Genomic DNA, 23,322 nt, shown 5'->3' on the forward strand with positions numbered 1-23,322 from the left:
CAGATGACACTAAACTCTGCAGGGTAATCAATACAGGGGAGGACAATTTTATATTACAGGATGATTTATATAAACTAGAAGCTTGGGCTGATAAATGGCAAATGAGCTTTAATGGGGATAAATGTAAGGTCATGCACTTGGGTAGAAGTAATAAGATGTATAACTATGTGCTTAATTCTAAAACTCTGGGCAAAACCGTCAATGAAAAAGACCTGGCTGTATGGGTGGATAACAAACTCATATTCAGTGGCCAGTGTCAGGCAGCTGCTACAAAGGCATGGGATGTATTAAAAGAGGCATAGATGCTAATGAGGAGAACATAATTTTACCTCTATACAAGTCACTAGTTCGACCACACTTAGAAATACTGTGCACAGTTCTGGTCTCCGGTGTATAAGAAAGACATAGCTAAACAAGAGCGGGTGCAGAGAAGAGCGACCAAGGTTATTAGAGGACTGGGGGTCTGCAATACCAAGATAGGTTATTACACTTGGGGCTGTTTAGTTTGGAAAAACGAAGACTAAGGGGTGATCTTATTTTAATGTATAAATATATGATGAGACAGTACAAAGACCTTTCTGATGATCTTTTTAATCATAGACCTGAGACAGGGGACAAGGGGGCATCCTCTACGTCTGGAGAAAAGAAGGTTTAAGCATAATAACAGACGTGGATTCTTTACTGTAAGAGCAGTGAGTCTATGGAACTCTCTGCCGTATGATGTTGTAATGAGTGATTCATTACTTAAATTTAAGAGGGGACTGTATGCCTTTCTTGAAAAGTATAATGTTACAGGGTATATACACTAGATTCCGTAATAGGGCGTTGATCCAGGGAACTAGTCTGACTGCCGTATGTGGAGTCGGGAAGGAATTTGTTTCCCCAATGTGGAGCTTACTCTTTGCCACATGCTTTTTTTTTTGCCTTCCTCTGGATCAACATGTTAGGGCATGTTAGGTTAGGCTATGGGTTGAACTAGATGGACTTAAAGTCTTCCTTCAACCTTAATAACTATATGTAACTATTATTAAACAGTGAGTCTCCTATACTGTTTTTGCCTTTGCAGCGAGTGGCTGGTCTGCCAAAAATTAGATCGCACCACAATACCCCTTTCAAGAGACGTACAGGAGGGCCTTCTTAAAAAATGTTCCCATTATAAGAAAGTGGGTCTCCCATAGTGTTTGCCTATGCATTGAATGCAAGGCCTGCCCTACCCCAAAGTTACACGCACCCAATAAGCCTTTGAACCCACGTACTGGATGGCCACAGGAAAACCAAGTTCACATTATTCATTTGGTACTGCCATACTGTTTGCTTAGGCATTGAATGCAATGCCTGCCCTGCCCCAAAGTTACACGCACCCCAATAAGCCTTTGAGCCCACGTACTGGATGGTCACAGAAAAACCTAGTTCACATTATTCATTTGGTACTGCCTTAATGTTTGCTTAGGAAAAGGGTGAAACTCAGTCAAAGGAGCGCCGAAAGGTAACTCTGATACCAGAATGGGGTTTAAGCCACAACGCGTTTCAATGGAAGTACCGTCTTCATCAGGTGGACATTCCATACTGTTTGCTTAGGCATTGAATGCAAGACCTGCCCCGCCCCAAAGTTACACGCACCCCAATAAGCAATGCAAGGCCTGCACCCCAATAAGCCTTGGAAGAGATATAGAGGTGTGCTTCTTAAAAACAATGTTCCCATTATTAGGAAGTGGGTCTCCCATAGTGTTTGCCTATGCAGTGAATGTAAGGCCTGCAAAAAATTAGGAGGCACTCCAATGCCCCTTGAATGAGATGTGGAGGAGGGCCTCATAAAAAAAGTTCCCATTATAAAGGAGCGGGTCTCCTATACTTGTAATGCCCATACACTAAGTGTATGGGCTGACAAACATTTCCCCCTGGGGGTACACATTTATTTATTTTTTTAAATTGTTTTAACGGGCATCATAAACACCCTTGAAAAAAATTATAGTGGCTGTTGCATCATGGAAAACATTCACCCTTGTGTTCTAGTGGTGGTGTCTAAAGAGATGTGGAGGATGTCCTCCTATGAATCTATTTCCAATTTAAAGGAGTGGGTCTCCTATACTTGGAATGCCCATATACTAAGTGTATGGGCTGACAAACATTTCCCCCTGGGAGGTACTCATTTTTTTTTAGATACATTTTTTTATGGGCATCATAAACACCCTTGCCAAAAAATTGAGTGACTGTTGCATCACAGAACATGGTCACCCTGGGGTTCTACTGGTGGTGGATGATGAGGATGAGGAGAAGGAGGAGGATAACACCAAATAGCCAAAATCAGGAAGCGTATACCCATGTGTGGGTGTGAAGAGGTGCATGGGAATACACCTGCCAAAAAAAGACACTGTATTGGAAGCTATGTTTCGCTGTCATTCAGTGTTGTACATAAGTCTGGCCCAATCCAGCCTTTGTTAATTTTTATAAGAGTCAGCCTGTCTGCATTTTCCGTTGACAGGTGAATGCGCTTATCTGTGATAATTCCACCAGGGGCACTAAAAACCCGCTCTGACAAAATTCTAGCTGCAGGGCAGGCCAGGACCTCCAAGGTGTAGAGAGCCAGTTCATGCCACGCGTGTTACGGAACTGCAACACAGAACTAGGATAGAAGCGGGAAAACTGACCCTGCACTGAGACTAGGCTGATACCCTATGATGGAGTGGGCGACCCATTCCTTGCAAATAGACCCACCAACGATCCTAGGTTAATCTCAAGTGAAGCCCTATAGATAGGGGGAAGGGGGTCCCTAAAATATCTAAGGACTGGGTATAAAAACAGGTCACCTCCTAATAGAAAATACAAAGAAGGCTGCAGAAACTAACAGAAAATGGAAACTAAGGATAGCAGAACTGGGGGTCCCAGAACTACATAATATCAAGCCCAGAAAGCTATCAAAGCACCTAGCCAGAACTCTAGTGGATTAACACTGTTGTCCAGCAAGGATTTGGAGGCAGGTGCTGGGTAATAAAGGGTGATACAATCACCTGACCTAAGACAACCCAGCACCAGGGGAAAAAGACCAGCAGCCAGAAAACCACAACAAGATGGCGGATGGTCAAAAACAAAACAGATTCTAACAGTACCTCCCCTTTTACGAGGATCCTCCGGATCCTCTTGGCCGAGCCTTATGCGGAAATCTCCTGTGAAAAGCCTTAATCAGCCTTGAGACCGAAACATCCTCAGCTTTCACCCAGAAATTATCCTCGGGACCGAAACCCTTCCCGGACATGAGATACTGCAACCTTCCTCTGTGCCACATGGAATCTAAAATGCATGAAATCTCAAACTCACCGTCCTCATCAACTGGAGGAACAGTCGGCATCGCCTCCTTATCTGGTGTGTCAACTTTCTTCAGTAAAGATACATGAAAAACTGAATTAATTCTCCAGGACGAGGGGATGTCTAATCTCACCGCTGCTGAGTTGACAACCTGAACCACTTTGAAGGGTCCCACAAACTTAGGCCCCAGTTTTTTAGAAGGGATCTTCAAACACAGATTCCTAGAGGACAACCAGACCATGTCCCCAACTGCCAACAACGCATCCCTTCTTTTCTTGTCAAAGTATTTCTTTGACCTCCTATTTGCCTCTTCCATATTATGGCGTACATTATTCCACACCCTGTCCAAATTTCCAGAAAAACTCTCCTCCTCAGGCACCACTGCCCCAATCTTTGAAAATGGACCGAAAGATGGATGCCTCCCTGTACAGCAAAAAATAAAACAGCAAAAAAAGGAGAACACCCAGCCGAGGAAGAAGTATGATTATAAAGAGCAAACTCAGCTAGTGGTAGATATTCCGACCACATCTCCTGGTTGTCTGCTACAAAACATCTCAAAAACTGCTCGACATCCTGGTTCTTCCTTTCGGTCTGCCCATTGGACTCCTGATGATAACCTGACGAAAATGACAAATGAACCTTTAATCTGTCACAAAAAGCACGCCAAAAGTGAGCCACAAACTGTGGTCCTCTATCGGAAACATTGTCCATGGGAATCTCTTTCACAAATACCTTAGCTAGAGTCTTGGCGCAGGGTAATTTATTGAACAGGACCAGATGACACATCTTACTAAATCGGTCCACAACAACCCAGATGACAGAAAAACCCTCAGAGACTGGCAGATCGGTGATAAAATCCATAGCAAGATGTGACCATGGTGAACTAGGAACCTCCAAAGGGCACAGCAACCCTGCAGCCAGGGCATGTGAGGCCTTCGACCTAGCACACACTTGACGCACCCACTTGATGATTTCTCTTTGCCACCCTGGCCACCAGAAACTTCGACCGATTGACTTTCTAGTTTCTGAAATCCCTGGATGACCAGCCAACCGAGACTCATGACATTCAGCAAACAAAGCTCTCCGCAAGGTTCTAGGCACAAATAATTTACCATACGGAGTGTTAGTTGGTGCAGCATTCTGGGCCTCTAGGATGCTACTTTCCAACTCAGAACCCAATGCTGCCACCACCACCCCTTTCTGCAAAATACATTCCTCCTTCTCAGTATTAACTGCTGGAGAGAAACTATGAGACAAACCATCCGCTTTAACATTCTTTGTCCCAGGGATATATGTTACAGAGAAATGAAACTGGGCAAAAAACTGTGCCCACCTAGCTTGACAGGCATTCAAACGTTTAGCAGCATCCAGATATATCAGATTCTTATGATCAGTAAAAACCTTTATCAGATGTCTAGCACCCTCCAAAAAATGTCCCCAATGCTCAAACGCGAGTTTAGTAGCCAGCAACTCTCTGTTCCAAACATCATAGTTGAGCTCAGTCTCCGAAAATATTTTAGAAAAGAAAGCACAGGGATGCACCCCATCCTCTCCCTCCTGGGACAGAACTGCCCCTACCCCTACTGAAGAGGCATCAACCTCTACCAGAAATGGAGAAATGGCCTGGTCTCATCTGTCTGGATCAAAACAGGAGCAGAGCTAGACCTCTCCTTGAGATGCTCAAAAGCCTTAACAGCCTCATAGGACCATTGGACAGTATTAGAACCCTTCTTGGTGAGATCAGTTATAGGTTTAACGATCACAGAAAAATTATTTATGAATTTTCTGTAATAATTAGCAAACCCTAAAAATCTCTGAACCAACTTCAAACATTCAGGCCTAGGCCACTCCAGCACTGCCTGAACCTTCACCGGGTCCATCTCAAACCCATCACTGGAGACAAGGTACCCCAAAAAACTCATTTTCTGTACTGCAAACTCACACTTCTCTAATTTAGTAAAGAGTGAGTTTTCGCTCAAAATCTGTAGAACTTCGCGGACTCTCTGCCAATGTGACTCCAGATTAGGTGAATAGATCAAAATATCATTCAAATAAACAATAACACTCCTACTGATCAATGACCCCAGAATGTCATTAATGAAATTTAATAAAAACACAGGCGCATTGGTAAGGCCAAAAGGCACCACCCGACAATCAAAATGACCTTCCGGGGTATTAAAGGCTTTCTTTCATTCATCACCCTCCTTCACTGGCAGCAAATTATATGCCCCATGAAGGTCAATTTTAGAGAACCACTTCGCTCCGGATAGTTGGTTAAACAAATTCGGAATTAGCGGCAATGGGTAAGGATTGCGAACAGTGATCTTATTAATCTCCTGAAAATCCAGACACGGCCTAAAGCCCCCATCCTTCTTTTTGACAAAAAAGAATCCTACAGACACAGGGGACTTAGAGAGTCTTATATGACCTGCAGCTAAACTAGTCTGTAGGTATTCCTTTAAGGCCTCCCTCTTGGGAATCGTCAGATTAAATAAATGACTCTTAGGACGTGTGGCACCTGGGACGAACTCAATAGCGCAGTCGTAATCTCTATGGGGTTGTAGAGCTTGCAACTTAACCTCCCAAAATACCCTCCAGAAATCCTGAATGGCTTCAGGTAGCTCCTTCTTCACAACAGCAGCAACGTGAACATTACAACAATTACCATAACACCCCTGACCCCAGGAGCTTATAGTACTAGATGACTAGTCCAGCAAAGAATTGTGCATTTTTTACCAGGGTAAACCCAGGACGACTGGGCAAGGTAATTTAGCAAGGACAAACAAGTCTACTGTATACACTCCTGATGTTCCATATTCACAGTAAGTGGCAACCCGGTAACCTTTTGAGAAATACACCCATGTTTCAGAGGAGTGTTATCAATGGCCACAACAGGAATCGGAGATGACAATGGTTCAGAGTCAAACTTATATTTGTCTAGGAATTGTTGATCAATCAAATTAAGTGCAGAACCACAATCCACCATTACCTGAAAATGAATGGAATGACCATGATATGTGGTATTACCAGAAAAAATAACTCCTGCGGACCTTAAAAACACAATACGAACTGGAGTGTTATTCCTACTGACCTTTTTTTTGTTTTCCCTTATGCAAACCTCACATTGCTTAATAAAATGGTCATCCTTACCACAATACAAGCATAGCCCTCCAGAAAACCTCTTCTCCCTCTCCTGGGAACAAGAGGACATCGCCCCAAGTTGCATCGGTTCCCCGCTGTCGACAGGGCTATCCTGAGAGACTGGGTCCAGCATTATAAGAGCCTGCTCTTCATTCTGTCTGCCTCTCAATCTTCTATCCACATGGATAGCTAACTGCATAGCAGTTTCCAAAGTATCAGGTGCAGGATATGCAATGAGCAAATCTTTAACTCTTTCACTGAAACCTGCTAAAAACTGACTCTTGAGCGCTGGGTCATTCCACCTGACCTCTGCGGATCATTGTCTGAACTGGGTGCAATAACTCTCAGCATCAACAGAACCCTGTTTAAGCCATCTGAGCTCTGCCTCAGCTGATGTGACCCGATAAGGATCATCATATAACAACTCCATAGCAGAAAAAATGCTTCTACTGATGTCAAACAAGGATCATCAAGGTGTAATGAAAATGCCCAGATTTGGGGTTCACTTCGCAATAAAGACATAATAATCCTCACACGCTGTAATTCACTCCATGAAGATCTGAGTCTAAGCCAAAAATATAGTAAACATGCATTTTTAAACGTAAAAAATTCCTGCCGTTTACCAGAAAAAAACTCAGGTAATCCTACCTTAGGTTCTTCATAGCGTGCTCCAGAGTAATTACTCACGTGCTGTTGCAGGTCGGCTACTTCTGAAGTTAACCCTTGCAAGCATTGAGCAAGTTCTTGGATGCTGCACATATTGAAGGAATCCAGGAAAGATATTTTTTATTATATGTGTGGCTGGACAAACTGTTACGGAACTGCAACACAGAACTAGGATAGAAGGGGGAAACTGACCCTACACTGAGACTAGGCCGATACCCTACAATGGAGTGGTTGATCCATTCCTTGCGAATAGACCCACCGACGATCTTAGGTTAATCTCAAGCAAAGACCTATAGATAGGGGAAAGGAGGTCCCTAAAAGATCTAAGGACTGGGTATAAAAACAGGTCACCTCCTAATATAAAATACAGAGAAGGCTGCAGAAACCAACAGAAAACGGAAACTAAGGATAGCAGAACTGGGGTTCCCAGAACTGCACAATATCAAGCACAGAAAGCTATCAAATCACATAGCCAGAACTCTAGCAGATTAACACTGTTGTCCAGCAAGGACTGGGAGGCAGGTGCTGGGTAATAAAGGGCGATACAATCACCTGACCTAAGACAACCCAGCACCAGGGGAAAAAGACCAGCACCCAGAAACCACAACAAGATGGCGGATGGTCAAAAACAAAACAGATTCTAACAACGTGTCCAGCTTGGATACCCAATAATTAAAAGGCACAGAGGAATCACGGAGAATGTAGTTATGGTCAGCAAGGTACTCCCTCAGCATCTTCCCAAACATTGCACTGCTTGTGACAGTACCCCTTGCCTCTGGGCCAGGGCGATGGGAGGGTCTGATAAAACTGTCCCACAACTTTGCCAGTGTTCCCCTGCCACTGCTGGATTGAAGTTGTGTCTCTCTCACCAGTAATCCTTGGTTGTCCAGCGAACTACGACGTCTGCCGCCAGTGTTCTCAGATGGGAATTTTTTTAGTAATTCTGAAACAAGGGCCCACTGGTACTGCACCATTTTAGTATACCTGTCTGCCTCTGGAAGAAGAGATTGAAAGTTCTCCTTGTAGCGTGGGTCTAGATGTCTCACAAACCAGTAATGAGTGTCACCGAAAATTTTCATAATGCGGGGGTCACGGGAAAGGAAATGCAACATAAGGTCAGCCATGCGTGCCAGACTGCTAACAGGCAACACTTCCGTGTCCTCACCAAAAGGATGACTGACCATGCTGTCCTCCTCTTCCTCCTCCCTGTCCTCAGGCCATCCACGCCGAACAGATGATATGACAGTTGTGCTTGTAGTACCATCTATAGCACATGAAAGTAGCTCCTGTTCTTCCTCCTTTTCCTCTTCCTCATTGTCTACCAATCCACTTTGGGACAACATGAGGCTGGGCTGTGTGTAATCACCCTGTACTGTTCCTTGCTTCATGTCCTCGTGCTCTGCCTGCAATGCATCCTCTTTCATTGTGAGCAGAGAGCTTTTCAGAATACAGAGAAGTGAGATGGTGATGCTAATTATGGCATCATCACCGCTCACCACCTTGGTGGAGTCCTCAAAGTTTTGTAGGATGGTACATATGTTTGACATCCATGTCCACTCCTAAGGTCTTATGTGTGGAGTCTCAACTGAATAACGATGGCCTTGATGCTGGTAGTCAACAACTGCTTTCTTCTGCTCACAAATCCTTTCCAACATATGCAGTGTAGAGTTTCAACGTGTGGGGACATCACACACCAGTCGGTGAGCCGGAAGCTGAAAATACTGCTGAAGCATGGCAAGAACAGCTGAAGCTGTAGCTGACTTTCTAAAATAGGCACACAGGCAGCGTACTTTCACAAGCAAATCCGGCAGCTCTGGGTAGCTTTTGAGAAATTGTTGAACAACGAGGTTAAGCACATGGGCCAGGCATGGTACGTGTGTGAGCTCACCTCGCCTCAGAGCCGCCACCAGGTTCTGGCCATTGTAACACATGACCATGCCTGGCTGTAGGTTCAGCGGTGTCAGACACAAATGTGACTGCTCTTTCAGAGCTGTCCATAACTCTTCAGCATTGTGCGTTTTGTCACCTAAGCAGATTAGCTTCAGCACAGCCTATTGCCCTTTGGCTAAGGCAGTGCTGCAGTGCTTCCAGCTTGTGACTGATGTGCTCATTTCAGAGATGGAGGCTGAAGAGGAAGAGGAGGTGCAGCAGCTGTAGACTGTGTGTCAGGACTCTGAACATTTTGTATTACCTTTTTGTGCATTACTGCCCTTTTCCAAGATGGCGTCTTTGGTCTCATGTGCACTGTGTCTTCCTGCTATAAAACTCCACCCCGGCCTTCAGTCTGTGCTAGAGTATTCTGCCTTGCATCCAGCTCCTGACCTCTGGTGACTCCCTGGCTATATACCTGCTCCTGTGAACATGTGGGGTTATCCTGCTACTCTGCTCTGAGTTCCTGCTGCATACACCAGTTCCAGTAATCCTTCTTCATCTGCTGCTCGTGTTTGCTTCCATCTGCATTTGCTGAACATGTAAGCTGTTGCTGCTCTGCAAGAACCTGAGACTATTGCCCAGACCTCCCTGGTTGAGCTAAGATATCATTTGAACTGCCTTATAAGCATATCTATCTGTGTTTTGGGACTAAGCAAGGACTTATTCGTGTCAAGTATCCTCAAGAATAATTGTGCTTCATAGACTTTCTGCGTGATTGCATTTTCCTCTGAAGTTTCCTATAGACTGCTGAGCTGCATTTGATATTTGCACCAAGTATTGTGGACTTGAGTTTCTCTCTGCACCTGTTTGAATCACCGTGTGATAATATAGACTTTACCACTTATAAAACTGTGTCCTGTAGTTGTCTTGTTCCACGCAAAGAGTCTCCTGAGTTATCCCCTATAATTATTACAGGATACTCTAGCCCAAAAAAAAAAGGAAACTGCTGGAACAATGACTGCAGAAAGCAGACTAGAGCAGGTGTTTTCCATAATTAGATCACTGCAGAAAGATGTGGAAGGTCTGCAAAAGAAGTTTGGAAGCTTTGAACACAATCAACAAGTGTTTGGACAGACTTTGCCAGACTTAAGCACCCGCATGGCAGCCCAGGAAAACAAACTTGCTGGCATAGAGTCCCAGTATGGACGGGCTTTTCAGGACATAAGCACGCAAATAGCTGCACAAGCGACTTTTCCCTCTGGGCAACCGCCACCAGCTAGCCCACCTAAGTTGCCCCCATTCAGATTTAATGGTGATCGCGACAAATTTCGTGGCTTTGTGAATCAATGTATGCTATATTTTGATGCGCATGCTGACCGTTTTCCTAATGATAGATCCAAAGTATTGTGTGTAATAATGCTGCTGACCTCACGAGCGCTCGCCTGGGTGAATGCGATGATTGAGTCTCGTGATCCACGGTTAAATAACTTGGATGATTTCTTGGCCGCTATGGCATTAATGTTTGATGATCCTAATTGCCGTGCAACCGCTAAATCTGCTTTATTGTCTTTACGCCAGGCAAAACGTTCTGTTATTGAGTATGCTACTGAATTCAGGAGATTAGCGGTAGATACCAATTGGGACAGTTATGCACAATTGCCTATTTTTAAAAGGGGTCTGTCTAGTATTGTAAAAGATGAACTAGCTCGCTCTGAGTCACCACAAGAGCTAGAGACATTTATACAGCATTGTTTGCGCATTGACATTTGCCTTACTGAGCGTAGGCAGGAGAAGTTTACTGCATATAATCGTATTTGAGAAAACAGCAAAACAAGGCAGAGATGCTTACCTGCCTAGGCCTCCAAACAAATGCACTATCAGGATGCTGTGGACCCATGTGGTTAGGATAGAAAAAACACAGGTGCAACATAACCAATGAGGCAGCCACTCACGACCTGCCAAACTAATGGAGGGGGTGGCTGCTTGGCACATTGCTGCACATAAAAGACTTGTATGTGGCTCTGCTCACACAATGGAGATGCACAGCATCCAGGCAAGCCTAGTAGTGACACCCTTCTATTAGATCAGGCGGGCCTGCCCAGCGCTAACCAAATGCACCCCATGTGAACAGACACCACAGTTTACAAGACAAAAATGCGCACAACTGCACCCCGAAAAAAAGTGCAAAAAACACATAAAATTTTTTTTTAATGTGAGGTATTAGTTGATATTTTGGCCAAAATACGGAAGCTCATGACCCGCGTCAAGGGTCCCCACGCTCATGAGTCCTAATTCTAAATAGGCATGGGGTGCATTTGGTTAGCGCTGGGCAGGCCCGCCTGATCTAATAGAAGGGTGTCACTACTAGGCTTGCCTGGATGCTGTGCATCTCCATTGTGTGAACAGCGCCACATACAAGTCTTTTATGTGCAGCAATGTGCCAAGCAGCCACCCCCTCCATTAGTTTGGCAGGTCGTGAGTGGCTGCCTCATCGGTTATGCTGCACCTGTGTTTTTTCTATCCTAACCACATGGGTCCACTGCATCCTAATAGTGCATTTGTTTGGAGGCCTACGCAGGTAAGCATCTCTGCCTTGTTTTCCTGTTTTCTCTAATTTTTGGATGATCTCCGAATCCTCTTTTTGTGCTCTTGCTATTTAGAATATAATCGTATTTCTAACTTTTCCCTTCCTTCCAAAGAGCCTGCAGGTAAAACATCTCGGGAGGAGGAGGTGCCCATGGAAATTGATTCCATTCAGAGGTGCGAGATCAATGAGCGCCGGGAGCATCGCCTTCGTGAATGTCTATGTTTCTACTGCGGCCAGTCTGACCACTTCTTGATCAATTGTCCTAAGTGTCCTAGACGGCCTAATAAGGTGCTAGCAGCAGTAGGAGAGTATGATAACTGTGATGATGAATCTGACATCTCTGAATGTAGCCTGCCTTTAAACGCTGTATTCCATTCACTTTCTATGACTTCACCCCCCAAGGAGCTTAAGGAAAAGAACTCTCACTGTTCTCTCCCTATTAAGATCCTGTGTTCAGGACAGTGGATTTTCAGTGCAGCTATGATTGACTCTGGTGCAGGTGGCAATTTCATGGATATCGCATTTGCCAAGGAACATGGTATTGAAATTCAGCAAAGAGCCTCTCCAATTACCATGGAAACAGTGGATGGGTCACCTTTAATCTCTGGGCCTGTGGATCAGGAGACCGTACCCCTTGAAATTTTGTTGGGGCCTAATCATCAGGAGCAACTTTCTTTCTTGCTAATTTCTCCTCATTTTCCTGTGATTTTAGGCATTCCTTGGTTGCGTTCTCAGAACCCAATTATCAACTGGGAGACCAAGGAGATTGTCTTTCCAACAAGGAGCAACTCAGCGTTAACAGAAGCTGTCCCTGAGTCCACGGCTACGCAACCACATGTACAGGTATTTTCTTTACCTCCAGCATATAAAGAGTTCTCTGACATCTGTGACAAGAAGAATGCAGATCAGCTTCCTCCACACAGGCATTATGACTGTCCCATTGAGTTGCTTCCTGGGGCAGCTATTCCTTTTGGTAACGTATACCCTTTGGTGGCACCTGATCTTCAAGCCTTAAAGGAGTATATTGATGAAAATCTGGCCAAAGGCTTCATACGTCCTTCTTCCTCACAAGCAGGGGCACCTATCTTTTTTGTAAAGAAGAAGGATGGGACCCTGAGACCCTGTGTTGACTATCGAGAACTCAATAAGATAACCGTACGAAACCATTATCCTCTGCCTCTGATTCCCGAATTACTGGAAAGAGTCCGCCATGCTAAGGTGTTCTCTAAACTGGATTTTCGTGGGGCTTATAATTTGGTGCGTATTCGTCCAGGGGATGAGTGGAAGACAGCATTCAGATGCCGGTATGGACACTTTGAATCTCTTGTGATGACCTTCGTGCTTTGTAACGCCCCTGCAACGTGTCAACACCTTGCTAATGACATTTTCAGAGATTTGTTGGACCAGTTTGTAGTGATCTATTTGGACGATATACTAATCTTTTCTGACTCTCTACAGGAACATGAAGAACATGTCAAAACTGTTTTAAGACGTTTGAAAGAGAACCATCTGTATATTAAGCCAGAGAAATGCGAGTTCCATCGTTCAGAGTACGGTTGAGCGAAACGGATCGGTCAATTTCATAAATCGACGACTTTCGGCAAAGTCGGGTTTCGTGAAACACAAGCCGATCTCAGTGTGGGATCGGCCATGCGGTCGGCGATCTTCGCGCCAAAGTCGCATTTCATATGACGTGTTCAGCGCCATTTCTCAGCCAATGAAGGTGGACGCAGAGTGTGGGCAGCGTGATGACATAGGTCTCAGTCTCCACCATTTTAGAGAAGGGCATTACAGTGATTGGCTTGCTTTCAGCAGCGTCACAGGGGCTATAAAGGGGCGTGCACGCCGACTGCCATCTTACTTCTGCCGATCGTAGCATAGGAAGAGGTTGCTGCAGCTTCGTCAGAAGCAGGGATATTGTTAGGGAAGAAATATAAACCCCCAAACCACTTGTGCTGTAGTGATTTCCACTGTCCAATACCACCTTTTCTTTGCAGGGACAGTGGAGGCTAGATTTCTGTGCATCAGCTCTGTAGCTTATAAGGCTCCCTGATAGCTGCATTGCTGTTTGTACGCCGCTGTGCAAACCAACTGCTTTTTTCAAAGCAAAAATCCTGTTGCTTCTTTCTGCACAGTTCTCTTGTTTCTTTGTTTGTCCACACTTTTGTGTGCAGCAGTCCTTTTTACTGCTGGCTGCCATACTTGTCCTGAGATCATTGTAGGGAGATTGTTATTGTAGCACAGTCTCTTTTTTTTATATATATATCTGCTAGCTACTATCTGCCACTGAAGCTGTGTAGTGTAATACAGTGGGCCTGATTTTCCCAGCAGTCTCCCACACCTATAAAGGGAAATTTCTATTGCCACTAAGGGCATCTGCGTCAGTCCTGTTTGTGGCATATCTGTCAGCCACTTTCTGACACTGAAACTGTGTAGTGTAATACAGTGGGCCTGATTTTCCCAGCAGTCTCCCACACCTATAAAGGGAAATTTCTATTGCCACTAAGGGCATCTGCGTCAGTCCTGTTTGTGGCATATCTGTCAGCCACTTTCTGACACTAAAACTGTGTAGTTAGTGTAATACAGTGGGCCTGATTTTCCCAGCAGTCTCCCACACCTATAAAGGGAAATTTCTATTGCCACTAAGTGGATCTGCGTCAGTCCTGTTTGTGGCATATCTGTCAGCCACTTTCTGACACTGAAACTGTGTAGTGTAATACATTGGGCCTGATTTTCCCAGCAGTCTCCCACACCTATAAAGGGAAATTTCTATTGCCACTAGGTGCATCTGCGTCAGTCCTGTTTGTGGCATATCTGTCAGCCACTTTCTGACACTGAAACTGTGTAGTGTAATACAGTGGGCCTGATTTTCCCAGCAGTCTCCCACACCTATAAAGGGTGATTTAAATTCACAACAAGTTTACGTACACCTTCTACCTGGTTTTACAGTACCATATAACGGTTGTTAGTTTGGTTACATTTTTCCAAGAATGAGGAAGTCTGGTGGAAGAGGTCGTGGCCGTGGGCGGTCATTGCCAGCTGGTAATGATGGTAGTGGTGGTGGAGCATCAGGTGGTCGTGGAAAAAGCAAAATAGCACCTAAGTCTCGAGTTGTTGAGCCAGTGTCATCAACTGACTACACAAGGCCTCGAACGCGCCCTTTTCTGGAAGTAGAAAAACCGCTTCTAAAGCCGGAGCAGCAGGAAAAAGTTTTGGCTTTCCTTGCTGACTCTGCCTCTAGCTCTTTCGCCTCCTCTTTGGAAAGTGCAAAATTTAAAAGCAGCACGTCATCAGTGGATGCTCCCGGTCAGGAACAAGTCGCTTCCTTGTGTCCTTCACCCAGAACAACAGTGAAGGATGTGTCAGGCGACACAACAGGTTACTCCATGGAGCTCTTTACACATACCGTGCCTGGGTTAGAAAGGGAAATTGTTAACAGGCCATGCCCATTAGAAGATGAATCGGACATGGAGTGCACAGATGCACAGCCACAGCTAGATTATTATGCTGTTCCATTGACTTAGATCACAACATTGCCCTCGCAGTGTACTGAGCCACAATCTGACCCTGATGGGACTATGCTGCCCTGTCCCGAACGCTATAGCACCAGCTTACATGGTGACACAGAGGAAGGTGCACAGGACATAGAAGAGGAGGTGATAGATGACCCATTTGTTGACCCAGTTTGGCAGCCATTGGGGGAACAGGGTGCCGCTGGCAGTAGCTCTGAAGCAGAGGAGGAGCCGCAGCAGGCATCAACATCGCAACAGCTTTCATCTGGCAGGCCCGTATCTGGCCAAAAACATGTGTCAAAACCAAAAACAGTTGTAGGACAGCGTGGCCATCCGGTTAAAGTAGCACAGTGTGCAATGCCTGAAAAGGTATTCAATAGTAGGAAGAGTGCAGTCTGGCAATTTTTTAACCAAGATCCGAATGATCAGTGCAAAGTGATCTGTAAGAAATGCTCAAGGACCTTTAGCAGAGGTCAGAATGTCAAAAATTTAAATACAACTTGCATGCGTAGACATTTAACCACCATGCACTTGCAAGCCTGGCCTAACTACCAAACGTCCCATAACATTGTTGCACCCGCTCACAATGAAGCTAGTCAGCAACGCTACATTCCTTCCCTCACTGTAAGCCCACCGTTTACGACACCACCTGCAGCAAATGTGGAGGTATCGTCGCAAGGCCAAAGCAGTCAGGGAATCACCAGGTTCTTAGTAGGAAACACTGTATGTAGGCCAACAGCAAGAATACCATCACCAACCCTCTCTTAGTCTGCCATGTCCACCACCACCCCCGCTAGTTCCACCATATGCAGCTCTCCAGTCCAGCTCACCCTACAAGAGACTCTTATTAGGAAAAGGAAGTACTCATCCTCTCATCCGCGTACACAGGGTTTGAACGCCCACATTGCTAGACTAATCTCATTAGAGATGATGCCCTACCGGTTGGTTGAAAGCGAAGCTTTCAAGGCCCTGATGGCCTATGCAGTACCACACTATGACCTACCCAGTCGACACTTCTTTGCGAGAAAAGCCATCCCAGCCCTCCACCAGCATGTCAAAGACCGCATTGTCCATGCACTCAGGCAATCTGTCAGTAGAAAGGTGCACCTCACAACAGATGCATGGACTAATAGGCATGGCCAGGGACGTTACGTGTCCATCACGGCACACTGGGTTAATGTGGTGGGACAGTTCTGCCTAGCCCACGGTCTAGGAAACAGTTGGCTGTAGGCGTTTGCCACCCCTCCTCCTCCTCCTCGTCCTCCAGCAGAAGCGAGAGCTCGTCCACAGACCGCAGTCGCACGACCACTCCATCCGCAGCTGCCAGTGTTGCACATGAGGTGTCCCATTATGGAACAGCTAGTGGTAAGCATCAGCAGGCTGTGTTGGAAATGAAGTGTTTGGGCGACAAAAGAAACACCACGGAAGTTCTGTCCGAGTTCTTGCAGCAAGAAACTCAGTCATGGCTGGGCAGTGTACATCTTGAGGCAGGCAAGGTGGTCGGTGATAACGGAAGGAATTTTATGACTGCCATAACGCTTTCACAACTGAAACACATTCCTTGCCTGGCTCACACCTTGAACCTGGTGGTGCAGTGCTTCCTGAAAAGTTATCCGGGGTTACCCGCTCTGCTCCTGAAGGTGCGAAGACTTTGCTCGCACATCTGCCGTTCGCCCGTACACTCCAGCCGTATGCAGAACCATCAGCGATCTTTGCAGCTTCCCCAGCACCGCCTAATAATCGACGTTGCAGCAAGGTGGAACTCCACACTGCACATGCTTCAGAGGCTGTGTGAATAGAGGCGTTATGTATTTGTGGGAGGATACACATACACGGGCAGGCAGTTGGATGGCAGACATGGAGTTGTCAGGTGTGCAGTGGTCGAAGCTACAAGACCTGTGTCAAGTCCTTCAGTGTTTTGAGGAATGCATACGCCTGGTTAGTGCAGACGACGCCATCATAAGCATGAGCATCCCCCTAATGCGTCTGCTGATGCAACGTTTGACGCACATAAAGGAGCAGGCGTCTGCAGCCGAGGACGAGGGAAGCCTTGATGACAGTCAGCCATTGTCTGCTCAGGGAAGTCTCCTGGACGAGGTGGCGGACGAAGAGGAGGAGGACGAGGAGGATGGTGGGGATGAATATTTATGGGAGGAGGAAGCTTCTCAGGGGGCAATAGAAACTGGTGGCGTTGCAAGGTCAGGTACAGGGTTTTTTGAGGGAGATAAGTAATGTTGATTTGCCAGAAAGTGCACCTCAACCCAGCACAAGCAGTGAATTGACACCTGGAACATTGGCCCACATGGCGGATTATGCCTTGCGTATCCTAAAAAGGGACCCCCGCATTATCAAAATGATGACCGATGATGATTACTGGTTGGCCTGCCTCTTGGATCCACGCTATAAAGGGAAATTGCAAAATATCATGCCACATGAGAACCTTGAGCAAATATTGGCTACCAAACAAGCAACTCTTGTAGACCATTTGGTTCAGGCATTCCCAGCACACAGCGGTGGTGATGGTTCTCACATGAGCTGCAGGGGGCAACATGGCAGAGATGTTAGAGGTGCACAAATCAGAAGTGGCGTTGGACAGAGGGGTTTTATGACCAGGTTGTGGAGTGATTTCGCAATGACCGCAGACACGACAGGTACTGCAGCATCAATTCAAAGTGACAGGAGACAACATTTGTCCAGTATGGTTACAAACTATTTTTCCTCCCTTATTGATGTTCTCCCTCACACGTCATTCCCATTTGATTACTGGGCATCCAAAATAGACACCTGGCCTGAATTGGCAGAATATGCATTACAGGAGCTTGCTTGCCCAGCTGCTAGTGTGCTATCAGAAAGAGTATTCAGTGCTGCTGGTTCAATACTGACCGAAAAAAGGACTCGTCTGGCTACCCAAAATGTTGATGATCTAACCTTCATTAAAATGAACCAATCATGGATTTCTAATTATTTTGCCCAACCTTTCCCTGCTGACACCTAGCTTTCCTGTAAAAAGTTCTTGCTTTTGGACTCGTCTTACTGACTGCTCCAATTTCTCCATTTGCAGCTGCTGTATGTCCACCATAAGCCATTTTTACACCTCCCTAAATGGGCTGACTCCCCCCACGGGGCTGTGCTCACCACTTGGCGCAAGCACCCGTGCAAGTGCCGTTTGGCTGAACAGGTGGGTGTGCCCACTTTTGGGCGACGGCACTGGCACAGGGTCCCTCATAGTACAATGAAGTGTCTCTGGTGGTGGTGCACACCCAACGTCAGACACACCATCGTAACATGAGGGGCCCCGGGCCAGTACCGCCGCCCACGAGAGAGTGTCCCCCCCCAGCTCAAACAGTGCTCTACCACTTGCAAAATTACCTCTCACTGCTCCACCACTGTTTAATCTGTGCTGTTAAATCCTTCAATGGCACTGCCAATACCAATTTGTTGACATGATTGATGCTAGTAAAAATATTCAGGGGCCCTGTCCTACATTTACACCAGTTAATACTTTGCGCCAACTACCACTGTCTGCAAGTCAGCAGAGGAGCCCACCCCTGTACCTAGGTATGCCACCTGTTTATTTGTGAAAAATTTTTTTTACCAGACATTAACCTCACTTTATTATTTTGGCCTACTAACTGTGTCAGACACTCCTTACAGTTGTCCTCCACTGAACAAAGCTAGGCCGCCTGCTTACTCCTGTAACCTATTTTTAACTGCATTTTGCCTATTACTTTTTTGGCCCTACTAACTGTGTCTGCCCCTCGTTGCAATCGTCCTCCGCTGAACACACCAATGCTGCCTGTGTACCCCTGTAACCTATTTTAAACTGCATAGAGCCAACTTTTTTATTTTAGGCCTAGTAAGTCTGCGCCACTCCTTCCAATTGTTCTCCGCTGACCACACCAATGCTGCCTGTGTACCCCTGTAACCTATTTTAAACTGCATAGAGCCAACTTTTTTATTTTAGGCCTAGTAAGTAGTGTTGAGCGATACCGTCCGATACTTGAAAGTATCGGTATCGGAAAGTATCGGCCGATACCGGCAAAGTATCGGATCTAATCCGATACCGATACCCGATACCAATACAAGTCAATGGGACTCATGTATCGGACGGTATTCCTGATGGTTCCCAGGGTCTGAAGGAAACGAAACTCTCCTTCAGGCCCTGGGAACCATATTAATGTGTAAAATAAAGAATTAAAATAAAAAATATTGCTATACTCACCTCTCCGACGCAGCCTGGATCTCAGCGAGGGAACCGGCAGCGTTGTTTGCTTAAAATTCGCGCGTTTATTTCCTTACTTGAAGTACCGGCTTGTGATTGGTCGCGTGCCGCCCATGTGGCCGCGACGCGACCAATCACAGCAAGCCGTGACGTAATTTTAGGTCCTTCAGTATTTTAAAATTACGTTCTGGCTTGTGATTGGTCGCGTCGCGGTCACATGGGCGACGCGACCAATCACAAGCCGTGACGTCACGGGAGGCTGGACACGCGCGCATTTTAAAATGCGCGCTTGTCCTGCCTCCTGTGACGTCACGGATTGTGATTGGTCGCATCGCGTCGCGACCAATCACAAGCCAGAACGTAATTTTAAAATCCTGAAGGACCTAAAATTACGTCACGGCTTGCTGTGATTGGTCGCGTCGCGGCCACATGGGCGACGCGACCAATCACAAGCCGTGATGTCACGGGAGGCTGGACACGCGCGCATTAAAATGCGCGCTTGTCCTGCCTCCCGTGACATCACGGCTTGTGATTGGTCGCGTCGCCCATGTGACCGCGACGCGACCAATCACAAAGCCGGAACGTAATTTTAAAATACTGAAGGACCTAAAATTACGTCACGGCTTGCTGTGATTGGTCGCGTCGCGGCCACATGGGCGGCACGTGACCAATCACAAGCCGGGACTTCAAGTAAGGAAATAAACGCGCGAATTTTAAGCAAACAACGCTGCCGGTTCCCTCGCTGAGGTCCAGGCTGCGTCGGAGAGGTGAGTATAGCAATATTTTTTATTTTAATTCTTTCTTTTACACATTATATTACATTAATGTTGTTTCGATACCGATACCCGATACCACAAAAGTATCGGATCTCGGTATCGGAATTCCGATACCCGCAAGTATCGGCCGATACCCGATACTTGCGGTATCGGAATGCTCAACACTACTAGTAAGTCTGTCTGTGGTCCCTCCTTGCAATCGTCCTCTGCTGACCAAACCAATGCTGCCTGTGTACCCCTGTAACCTATTTAAAACTGCATAGAGCCAACTTTTTTATTTTAGGCCTAGTAAGTCTGCGCCACTCCTTCCAATTGTCCTCCGCTGACCACACCAATACTGCCTGTGTACCCCTGTGACCTATTTTAAACTGCATAGAGCCAACTTTTTTATTTTAGGCCTAGTAAGTCTGTCTGCGGTCCCTCCTTGCAATCTTCCTCCGCTGACCAAACCAATGCTGCCTGTGTACCCCTGTAACCTATTTAAAACTGCATAGAGCCTACTTTTTTATTTTAGGCCTAGTAAGTCTGTCTGCGGTCCCTCCTTGCAATCGTCCTCCGCTGACCAAACCAATGCTGCCTGTGTACCCCTGTAACCTATTTTAAACTGCATAGAGCCAACTTTTTTATTTTAGGCCTAGTAAGTCTGTCTGCGGTCCCTCCTTGCAATCGTCCTCCGCTGACCAAACCAATGCTGCCTGTGTACCCCTGTGACCTATTTTAAACTGCATAGAGCCAACTTTTTTATTTTAGGCCTAGTAAGTCTGCGTCATTCCTTCCAATTGTCCTCCGCTGACCACACCAATGCTGCCTGTGTACCCCTGTAACCTATTTTAAACTGCATAGAGCCAACTTTTTTATTTTAGGCCTAGTAAGTCTGTCTGCGGTCCCTCCTTGCAATCGTCCTCCGCTGACCAAACCAATGCTGCCTGTGTACCCCTGTAACCTATTTAAAACTGCATAGAGCCAACTTTTTTATTTTAGGCCTAGTAAGTCTGCGCCACTCCTTCCAATTGTCCTTCGCTGACCACACCAATGCTGCCTGGGTACCCCTGTAACCTATTTTAAACTGCATAGAGCCAACTTTTTTATTTTAGGCCTAGTAAGTCTGTCTGCGGTCCCTCCTTGCAATCGTCCTCCGCTGACCAAACCAATGCTGCCTGTGTACCCCTGTAACCTATTTAAAACTGCATAGAGCCTACTTTTTTATTTTAGGCCTAGTAAGTCTGCGCCACTCCTTCCAATTGTCCTCCGCTGACCACACCAATGCTGCCTGTGTACCCCTGTAACTTTTTTTAAACTATATTGATCCAACTTTTTTGGTTAAGGCCTACTACATGTGTCTGTCTGCGCCACTCAATACAGCTGTCTTCCTCTGAAAAAAGCTGAGCTTCAATTGTCAGGTTTTCAGCCTATAGGAATTTGAAAACTGCATTGGGGCTACTAGTTTGGTTGGGCCGACTAACGGTGTCTGCCGCTCCTTGGTGTTCTCCTGTTTTTTTATCCTGAGCTTCTATCTTCAGGCTTTCGGCCTGTATTTAGAATATTAAACTGCATTTAGGCTACTAGTTTGGTTGGGCCTACTAACGGTGTCTGCCGCTCCTTGGTGTTCTCCACTGAACAAAGCTGAGCTTCAATCTTCAAGCTTTCGGCCTATATTTACAAATTTTAAACTGCATTTGGCCTACTAGTTTGGTTGGGCCCTACTAACGGTGTCTGCCGCCCCTTGCTGTTCTCCTCCACTGAAGAAAGCTGAGCTTCAATCTTCAGGCTTTCGGCTTATATTTTTAATATGAAACTGCATTTGGCCTACTAGTTTGGTTGGGCCCTACTAACGGTGTCTGCCGCTCCTTGGTGTTCTCCTCCACTGAACAAAGCTGAGCTTCAATCTTCAGGCTTTCGGCCTATATTTACAAATTTTAAACTGCATTTGGCCTACTAGTTTGGTTGGGCCCTACTAACGGTGTCTGCCGCTGCTTGGTGTTCTCCTCCACTGAACAAAGCTGAGTTTCAATCTTCAGGCTTTCGGCCTATATTTACAAATTTTAAACTGCATTTGGCCTACTAGTTTGGTTGGGCCCTACTAACGGTGTCTGACGCTCCTTGGTGTTCTCCACTGAGCAAAGCTGACCTTCACTCTTCAGGCTTTCGGCCTATATTTACAAATTTTAAAGTGCATTTGGCCTACTAGTTTGGTTGGGCCCTACTGACGGTGTCTGCCGCTCCTTGGTGTTCTCCTCCACTGAACAAAGCTGAGCTTCAATCTTCAGGCTTTCGGCTTATATTTTTAATATGAATCTGCATTTGGCCTACTAGTTTGGTTGGGCCCTACTAACGGTGTCTGCCGCTCCTTGGTGTTCTCCTCCACTGAACAAAGCTGAGCTTCAATCTTCAGGCTTTCGGCTTATATTTTTAATATGAAACTGCATTTGGCCTACTAGTTTGGTTGGGCCCTACTAACGGTGTCTGCCGCTCCTTGGTGTTGTCCTCCAAGGAAAAAAGCTGAGCTTCAATCTTCAGGCTTTCGGCCTATATCAGATATTAAACTGCATTTGGCCTTCTTGTTTGGTTGTGCCTACAAACGGTGTCTGCCGCTGCTTGGTGTTGTCCTCCACGGAAAAAAGCTGAGCTTCAATCTTCAGGCTTTCGGCCTATATTTTTAATATGAAACTGCATTTGGCTTACTAGTTTGGTTGGGCCCTACTAACGGTGTCTGCCGCTCCTTGATGTTGTCCTCCAAGGAAAAAAGCAGAGCTTCAATCTTCAGGCTTTCGGCCTATATCAGGTATTAAACTGCATTTGGCCGACTAGTTTGGTTGGGCCCTACTAACAGTGTCTGCCGCTCTTTGGTGTTCTCCTCCACTGAACAAAGCAGTGCCGCCTGTTTACTCCTGTTACCAATTTTGAACTTTATTTGGCCCACTTTATTATTTGGGCCTACTAATTGTGTCTGCCTCTCATTACAGTTGTCCTCCACTGAACAAAGCAATGCCGCCTGGTTAGTCCTGTTACCAATTTTGAACTGCATTTAGCCCACTTTATTATTTGGGCCTATATCTGTGTTTCCTCCTCATCCTGCCCATTGCCCAGCCACTGCTAGATGAGTCTGCTGGTACATTGACCCAGACCGCTACATTCCCCTTGCACTCTACACAGCCAGAATCTGACCCTGCTGAAAGCCAGGTTCCCCTTCCCGCATACTATACACCTTACACGGGGACAAAGAGGAAGGCGCAGATGAAAGTG

The sequence above is a fragment of the Ranitomeya variabilis genome, chromosome 3 (genome assembly GCF_051348905.1).
Source record: "Ranitomeya variabilis isolate aRanVar5 chromosome 3, aRanVar5.hap1, whole genome shotgun sequence".
Taxonomy (NCBI): Eukaryota; Metazoa; Chordata; class Amphibia; order Anura; family Dendrobatidae; genus Ranitomeya; species Ranitomeya variabilis.